This window comes from Octopus sinensis, linkage group LG16 (assembly GCF_006345805.1).
Source record: "Octopus sinensis linkage group LG16, ASM634580v1, whole genome shotgun sequence".
Taxonomy (NCBI): Eukaryota; Metazoa; Mollusca; class Cephalopoda; order Octopoda; family Octopodidae; genus Octopus; species Octopus sinensis.
This window is the reverse complement of record NC_043012.1, coordinates 35,886,096-35,896,095: the sequence shown is the minus strand read 5'-3', so window position 1 is coordinate 35,896,095 and position 10,000 is coordinate 35,886,096. Positions and strand designations below refer to the sequence as shown.

Genomic DNA, 10,000 nt, shown 5'->3' with positions numbered 1-10,000 from the left:
AAATCAGATTAGAACCTGGTGCAGTTCTCCAGCTTGCAAATTCCAGTCAAACCATCTAACCCATGCCAGCATGGAAAACAGACACTAAATGATGATGAGGAGGAGGATGGTATATGTATGTGTGTACACATATTGTACATGTATTATATATATATATATATATATATATATATAGGTTATAAAATGAGATAGGGGCTGAAAAATTCAACCCACCATGGGATAACATATATCCAATATACTGCTAGATAGGTATATTATATTTTATATTTTATATTTCTATTTCCTTGTCTATTTATATTTACTATATATTTTGTATAATGCCTTTACTGATATGTAATGGTGTAATAAAGTATTGATTGGGTATCATCTGATAGTTGATGTTTTATTGATTTAAGTATGTTTCTCCAATTTCTAATTTTGTAGTATATATATATATACATACACACACACACACATATATACATACATATATATATATATACAGATATATATACATATATATATATATACACATAAATATACAGACACACATATATATATACATATATATATATATATATATATATACTATATATACACACACACATATATATATATATATATACATATCATCATCATCATTGTTTAACATCTGCTTTCCATGCTGGCATGGGTTGGACGGTTTGACTGAGGATTGGCTATATTTATTGATGAAAGTTGCCTCTTTACTCATTCTTTGTTGTACTGAGGTGATCTGTGAACATTGATAGAACGGAAAAATTAGGAAATTAGGATTAAGATTCCTAGCACACCTTTCTATGTGTTCGCTGACCTGTATCTGTCTGTATTGTTGGTGGCGGATTTGTTCATTGTGGAGAGTGGTTCTTCAACGGAGTAATATTCCTGTTTGGCCAATATAATTATTACCACACCCTAAGCATGTAATGGCATAGATTAGATTTTCCGAGGCACAGGTGAAATTTGATTTAATCTGAAATATTTCACCTTGTTTAAAGTGGAATTCTGAACCCTCCAAAAGGTGGGGGCATGTATCACAGTTAGGTCGACCACATTTTTTCTCTTTTGGTTCTGTTACTAATGGATATAGTCTTGTGCTGGTTAATATACATATATATATACACACACACACGCATATATATATATATATATATATATACACACACACACACACACACACACACACACACACACATACCTGTTTAGAGTTAACTGTCAGAAAAAAGAGAAATCAATAGCACAGTAGCAATTAGTAATGTATTATATTTTGGTTGAAAGGTGGTGAGCTGGTAGAAACGTTAGCACACCAGGTGAAATGCTTAGCGGTATTTCATCTGTCTTTACAATCTGAGTTCAAATTCCACAGCGGTCGACTTTGCCATTCATCCTTTCGGGGTCGATAAACTAAGTACCAGTTGTGTACTGGGGCAATCTAATCAACTAGCCCCTCCCCCCAAATTTCATGCCTTGTACCTATAGTAGAAAAGATTATATTTTAGTTGAATCAGTCTCATGCTCTTCTTCATTTCCCCAGGCTCTTCAGGTAGGTTATGACAATTATAACTTGCTCCAACATTCTGTGCATCTACAGGTGAAACTCAAAGTAGCAAGAGACTAATTCGACCAAAATAAAATATTATACAACATATATATTGTTGTTGGCATCCTTTTTGTCTCGGGAGACAATGGAGTTGCGCATAAAGTAGTTTAGTCCGGCTTTTACATTTCATGTCCTGATACATTTCCTGCTGTGGCTGTGTAGTCCTATCCTGGACAAACATTCCCTCTGGCAGGTACCGCAAATGTAGCGAAGACTGTTGTAATGGCTGGTTGTAATGCCATAGTTTCTTGTTGACGTCTTCTCTTGTCTTTCCATTTCTCCTCTCTCTCTCTCTGTCACTCCTTTGTATTCCCTCTTTTACGGTACGTCGCCAGTCTCCACGGTTGCCGGCAACTGCCTCCCAACCGCTAATATGATGTTGCAGGCCTTCATGTCCTTTTGCAACATCCTGGCCTGCAACATCAATATTATATATATATATATATATATATAATATAAACACACACACACACACACACATAGTCTAATGTCCTTCCACCTTTATTTTCATTCGGTTTCCTTGTAAGTTTCCAATGTCCTGTTTTTGTACCCAGCTTTGACCCTTCATAAATCCTAAATTTTATTTTAGAATTTATGGGATCAACTTTCTTTGAAGACTCAAATTGTCGTTGAATGCTCGAAACAAGGAGTAGGTAGACAGCCGACAACTGATGAAGGGTCCTTTCTCTCTGTTTACTTGTCCTGTTTTCCATTTTTCTCCTGTTGTTTGTGTATTTAGCTAATTTGTTTTCATACTTCATGCTGCTTACACAGTTGGTGACATCCTGTACCCATATATACTCTTTACTCTTTACTCTTTTACTTGTTTCAGTCATTTGACTGCAGCCATTCTGGAGCACCGCCTTTAATCGAGCAACTCGACCCCAGGACTTATTCTTCTGTAAGCCCAGTACTTATTCTATCGGTCTTTTTTGCCAAACCGCTAAGTAACGGGGACATAAACACACCAGCATCAGTTGTCAAGCAATGCTAGGGGGACAAACACAGACACACAAACACACACATGCATATATATATATACATATATACGACGGGCTTCTTTTCAGTTTCCGCCTACCAAATCCACTCACAAAGGTTTGGTCGGACCGAGGCTATAGTAGAAGACACTTGCCCAAGGTGCCACGCAGTGGGACTGAACCTGGAAACCATGTAGTTGGTTAGCAAGCTACTTACCACACAGCCATCTGCGCCTAGATATATAAATATATTATTATATATATATAGATCAATATACTAGATATATATATATATTATATATAGATATATAGATTGGATGTAAATTACTGACAACTGAAATTTTTATCTTCTACTAAAAATTTTATTACTCCTTAGCTCATAAACGAGCACAAAAAACAGTTGTACTTCACATGGAGTAGCCTCACCACTAAAATTTTCTTATTCTATATATATATAAACACACACACATATACGTAATCTTTATTTTCATCTTTCTTTTGTTTCAGTCATTAGATTGTGACCATGCTGGAGCACCATTTGATACTTATTCTAGTGATCGCTCTTATTAAGTCACTAACTTACGGGGATGTAAACACACACCCAATGGTTGTCAAGTGGTGGTGAGGGACAAACACCAAGACAAACACACACACACATTTCTGTCTATCAAATCCACTGACAAAATCTTAGTCGACTCGAGGCTTCAGTAGAAGACAGTAACCCAATGGGCCACGCAGTGGGATTGAACCTGGAACCATGTGGCTGAGAAGAGAGAGCGAGTGCATACACGAATATATGTACTTTTCCTGTCTTTTTTTTTAAGGATTCCAGTCACAGAAATGTAGCCATACTTATATAAACATTTACCCCTAAACCTGCTCAACATTGTAGCTCTTAAATCACAAATCTTTCTGGCTTAAAAAACGAGGGCCATGCACGATAAGGTAAGGGATGTAGCATGAACAAGAACAATAACAAAAACAAAAGAATGCTGAAAGGATAACTTTTTCTATGTGGAAGGTGAACACAAAATTAATAAGGGAGGTAATGTGTGAAACAATTAATACAAGTTACTTCCCTTTAATAATTCTTGTTAATTGAAGCAAAATGTGATAACGGGTGAAAAAATATATACAATTTATGTTAATATTAAAGTATAAAGATATTATTATTAGGAAAATATGATATAATACGCTGGTCAGAATAAAATAAAAGCGGATAAAAGCAGTGATGGGTGGTCTCTATCGATAATTAACGAGTAGAAAAATTAAAAGTGAATTAATTGGTTTGTCGTTGAGGGGAACAAAAGTCTATCGTTCCAATAGACCCATTCCTCGAAGAAAGGAGGCGTGGGGGGGAGGAGAGGGAAAGCCTATTGCTGTTTAACCCCAGGCTAACTCGAATTAAGCACAACTTGATCAAAGAATTCTTTCCTATGTTCGTTTCAGACATTGACTCCAGGATTACTTTAAACAATCTGCCCTTCCTTTTACAATATGATAGTGTGTGGTTAGAAGGGAATTTAGCAGCTATTTCTAGCAAGTCGAACGATATTGAAGATATGTGACGTTCGCACCTGGTAAAACCTGGTTTTGCCCCAACAGGTTCAATGGTCTGAGATACAGCACTGATAATCCTTTTTACTAAAAGCCCAAAGTCTGAAATCTGGGGGGAGGGAGTGTCTAGTCGATTACATCAACCCCAGTACGCAACTGGTACTTATTTTATCGAGCCTGATTGGATGAAAAGGTAAAGTGGTATTTCAACACAGTACATAAATATGGATGAAATACTGCAAAGCATTCTGTTCAGTGAGCCAACAGTTCTGCCAGCAAAACACCTTAAATTTTGGGGAGGGGGCCTGTCAATTAGATTGACCCCAGTATGCAACTGGTACTTAATTTATCGACCCCGAAAGGGCGAAAGGCAAAGTTGACCTCAGTGGATTTTGAACTGGCAAAATACCATGAAGCATTTCGTCCAGTGTGCTAAAAGATTCTGCCAGCTTGCCGCCTTAAACTTACCCCTAATAATAATAACGATAATTGTTTTGAATTTTGGTACAAGGCAAACAGTTTTAGATGAAGGGAGTTGTTTGATTACATTGACCCCAGTACTTATCAGCTCCAAAAAGATGAAAGATAAAGTCAACCTCAGTGAAATTTGAACTCAGAACCTAAGGAGCTTGCTAGTAATGCCACTAAGTATTTTGTCCTCTCACACGCTAACGATTCTGCAAGTTCGCTGTCTTTTATTAATATTCGTTTCTACTAAAAGCACAAGGCCTAAAATTTGGTGGGAGAGGGTTACACTGACCCTCAATGCACAACTGGTACTATTTTATCAACCCTGAGACCTTTAGAGATAGGCTGTGCTTGAGAAAACCTGGCAAGCCAAGACCATAACCCATGGCCTATGCCAATGGTGTATAACCAGCCCACGTATGAGTACCCTTCATTCATTGGATAATAAACTTTGCTGGTGAAGACCTGTTGAGGCAAGTGAAATCAAAATCGCTGACATGGCCGATGACAGTACCGCTTGCTTGGTACCCATGTCAGTCGAACGTTAAAAGCACCATCTGAGCGTGATCGTTGGTGGAAGATTTTAATTCAGAACTTTTGAAAACAAGACATTTGCACTACAAAACACGAAGCAGTTTAAGCCAGGTTGGTATGAAAAGGGTTTAATTAATCATTTGTTAACCCTTTTGTTACCATATTTCTGTTGAGATGCTCTGTGTTTCTTACAATTAATTTTAAATATAACAAAGAATTTAGTGAGATAACTTAGTTATCATTAAGCTAGGGTTAGGAACATAAATCGTGACTAAGGTTTGGTGGAAGATTTCTGAAAACAAGACATTTGTGCTACAGAGCCAGAGGCAGTCTCAGCCGGGTTGATATTGAAAGGGTTAATTGAGTTATTAATGGAAGAGGTGACTAAAATTCTAATTAGACCTACACACTTGAGCATATTGCTTCTCTGGGCATTGACACACAAAAGTCTGAATGTTAAGCAGCTGATTCGGTAGAAGACCACAAGATTACCCAACATCTTTCCAACAATTTTGGCCACCTTGTTTTGAATCCAATATCTCTACCACTTGGAGACACCCTTATAAAACCAAAAAATAAGGCAGCACCAATGATTTTCAGAAACATTTTTTTACACCCAGAATTATCAAAATATAGAACAAACTACCTGCATCAGTCATTTGATGTCAGGACACTGCATTCTTCTAAAATTCACCACTTCCCAAAATTCACCAATACTGCATCTGACATGCCCATCCACCCTTCCCTCTTTATGGATGTTTTACTGATTGCTTTACTCTCTTTTTTGCTTTATTCTCTCAGCTATGCATGTCCCTTTGGCTTACACGACTATCTTTCATTGCTACTTTCTATTCCCCACTTTAGCTTTCCCCAAGGAGGAGTAGTGCCCCCCCCCCCCCAGCACTGCACTGCATACGATAAGCGCATTATTATACTAAAGGATTTCTGTGGAAAAACTTAACTTTTAATTCTTGTTACACAGAGAGAAAGACTGCAAGCTAGATAGATAGATAGATAGATAGATAGATAGATAGAGAGAGAGAGAGAGAGAGAGAGAGAGAGAGAGAGAGAGAGAGAGAGAGCTATGAGGTAGCAAGTAAATGCATTGGAATCCTATTGCAAGCCAACATCTAATTCTAAGGATGGAGCAAAGTTCCAGTCCAGCAGCAAGCCTCATATTGGTGGAATAATACAGCTCTGTGAGAGGTGTGGAACAAGTGGAAAGAAGGTTGGTCTTGGCTTGTAAGGACTGATAACAAAGAGCTGGATGGGAAACAGCATATGTGATGTATTGAGTCACAAGGGCAACTGAGAATAATGATGATGATGATGACGATGATGATGATGATGATGATCCCTTCTGCTAAAGGTACAAGACCTGAAATTTTAGGGGAGAGGACTAGTCGATTACATGACCCCAGTGTTTCACTGATACTTAATTTATTGACCCTGAAAAGATGAAAGGCATAGTCGACCTCGGTAGAATTTGAACTCAGAACGTAACAATAATAAGGTTCTTAGTATCTAAGGACCTTACCACCAGCAAGTTTTGTGCAAGGGATAAATCAACAGCTACTTATTTTATTGACCCCAAAAAGGATGAAGGGCAAAGTCGACTCTCATGGCATTTGAACTCATAACATACAGACGGACGAAATGCTACTAAGCCTTTAGCCCAGCTAACGATTCTGCGGAAGAAACTACATCAAGCACAAAACTGACCAATCAGGAGAACCTGACAACTGCAGAGTATATCGTAAAACTGGAGAGACAGCATGGCATGTTTTAAGCAAATGCAGCAAATGGGCCTGGGAAGAATAAAAGAGAAGGCATGACAATGTCATCAAAATGGTCCAGTGGGAACTATGTAACAAGTTTTGGTTTGGAAAGAGAGAAAAAGATATGAGCCCAAGCCAAAAGGTATGGAAGAAAATGGCAAAATGTAAAGATCTTTTGGGACTTCACGAACCAGTGTGATCATAGAATTGAATGCTGAGGAGATGGTAGATAAGGAAGAAGAATTGTGCCAAATCATAGACATTGCTTGCCATGGTGAGAGAAAAATCATCACAAAAGAAGGAGAAAAAAATGATGCAATGTGAAGCTGTGAGGAGAAATCAAAACTCTGAGGTCAAAGTGCATTGGTAGCCAAGGTAGGGTGAGCAAAGAAAAAAAAAAAGGAATTTGGAAATTGGTTGGGAATAATAGGAATGAAAATGAAAGTAGAGCATATTGGGAAAATAGCATTTCTTGGCCCAGAAGCCAATGTCAATGTCAGCAGAATTTGAACTCAGAATGAAAAGACGGGTAAAAAGGCTTCTAAGCATTTTGTCCAACATTCTGTAAATTCACCACCTTAATGATGATAATGGTGGTGGTGGTGGTTGTGGTGATGATGATGATGATGATGATGATGATGGTGGTGGTGGTGGTGGTGGTGATGGTGGTGGTGGTGGTGGTGATGATGATGATGATGGTGGTGGTGGTGATGGTGGTGGTGGTGGTGGTGATGATGATGATGGCGATGGTGGTGGTGGTGGTGGTGGTGGTGATGATGATGGTGATGATGATGATGATGGTGATGATGATGATGATGATGATGGTGGTGGTGGTGGTGGTGGTGGTGATGATGATGATGGTGGTGGTGGTGGTGATGGTGGTGGTGGTGGTGGTGGTGGTGGTGATGATGATGATGATGGCGATGGTGGTGGTGGTGGTGATGATGATGATGATGATGATGATGGTGATGGTGGTGGTGTTGGTGGTGGTGGTGATGATGATGGTGATGATGATGATGGTGATGATGATGATGATGATGGTGGTGGTGGTAATGGTTGTAGTAGTGATGATGGTGGTGGTGTTAGTGGTGGTGATGGTGGTGGTGGTGATGGCAATGATGATGATGATGGTGGTGGTAGTGGTGATGGCAATGATGATGATGATGTTGGTAGTGGTCATGGCTGTAGTGGTGGTGACGATGATGATGACTAACATATCGTCGACAACGTTCAGATGCACTACAACTTGTGAGAAAAGGTTAAAAGAGGGCCAAAAAAGCAAACCTAATTCAAATAAAGAAAAAAAAAAAAAAAAAAAAAAAATCCTAAAATCCTTGCATAGAACTTGGACAGGAGAAAACTACAAAAAGATAGAAAAGGGAACAATGAAAGGATCATAGAGAGGAAATGGTAGACTGGCAGACCAGGAATAGGGTTGGGAAATTGCAGGAAGCATTTTTGAAGGAGGCACTGTCGTGACAGTTAACTTCAGGGGTACATATATTTCTTTACTACCCACAAGGGGCTAAACACAGAGGGGACAAACAAGACAGACAAAGGGATTAAGTCAATTACATTCGACCCCAGTGCGTAACTGGTACTTAATTTATCGACCCCGAAAGGATGAAAGGCAAAGTCGACCTCGGCGGAATTTGAACTCAGAACACAGCAGCAGACGAAACACCGCAAAGCATTTCGTCCAGGGGCACATAGTTTATCCCTTACTTTGACAATTCTGAGCATGAAATAATCCTGAGTGTTGAAAGCAAGGTTTGCTGCTGTTAACCCATTAGGGCCCAAACGTTTTTTATTTAATTTATTACGAAAAATCTGTTTTTTTATCTGATACTAAATATAAAAAAGAAAGTTTTATTACAATATGTGAAAGGCACCCCAGTCTTGAAGACTAACTAAAGGTATCTCAGGAAAATACAGGTGTTACAGAAATATGATGGATTATCCTTTTGGTCCTAAAGAATGGACTATGGGCACTAATGGGTTTTAATTAATGTTGGGTGTTGGAACATGGACAAGCCTGAAGTGTTCCAATTTCCATCCAATGTGTTTAAGAGAACAAAAACGACATCAGTGAATGAACAGAGACCTGAAACAACACGGCCAGCTTTATTTTATTTTACTTTAGATCACAGTTGTATTGCTGGTTACAGGTTTACAACAGATCAATCATTGATTTAATGTGTTTCTTGCAGTGACACTGACAAAGGCGTGTCTGCTACTTGGTGCAGAACAAATATTGCATAGTACTTTTGTCAAACAGGACTGGCTTATTGGCTTTCTCACTAATGTGTTCATCCTTTGCCAAAATACATCAAAGGAAGATAGACACACAAATACCCATACATACATGTACAGATCTATCCTGTCCTATCTACCTATCTAACTATCTATCTATCTATTTATCTCACTATAAATATATATTGTATGTATATATATGTGTATTATATATATATATATATATATATATATATATATATATATATATATATATATATATATACATATACATACATACATAACATCACATACATATATATATGTATTTATATATATATACATATATATACATATATATATGTATGTATATATAAATATATATATGTGTGTGTATATATTATATATATATATATATATATATATATATGTATAATATATTTATATGTGTATATATATATATCCATGCATAGCACACATATACATACACACACACACACAACGCGCACACACACATATATATACATACTTGTGTCTGTGCATGTGTGTGTGTGTGTACGTGTGTGGTGATAGTGGAAGTGACAACAACAATGACAATGTTGATGAGAGTGATGGTGGCGGTGGTGGTGGCGGTGGTGGTGATGAGGGTATTATTAGCAAAAAAATTTTATAATGGATATGAGACAGACATGTACAACTGGTCACAGCAATAACATGCATAACATGTGCACTGTATTTATGTAAGTTCACACACACACACACACATGCATATACACACATATGCATATACACACACACATATCTGTCTGCATATATACATACATACATACATATATCTATATATATACATATATACA

General features: G+C 37.7%; 1 protein-coding gene across 2 annotated transcripts in view; it reads right to left on the bottom strand.

Moving 5' to 3' along the window:
- Positions 1-10,000, bottom strand: part of LOC115220299 (branchpoint-bridging protein-like) — a 73,329-nt gene that overhangs the window by 4,967 nt on the left and 58,362 nt on the right. The window lies entirely within an intron of this gene.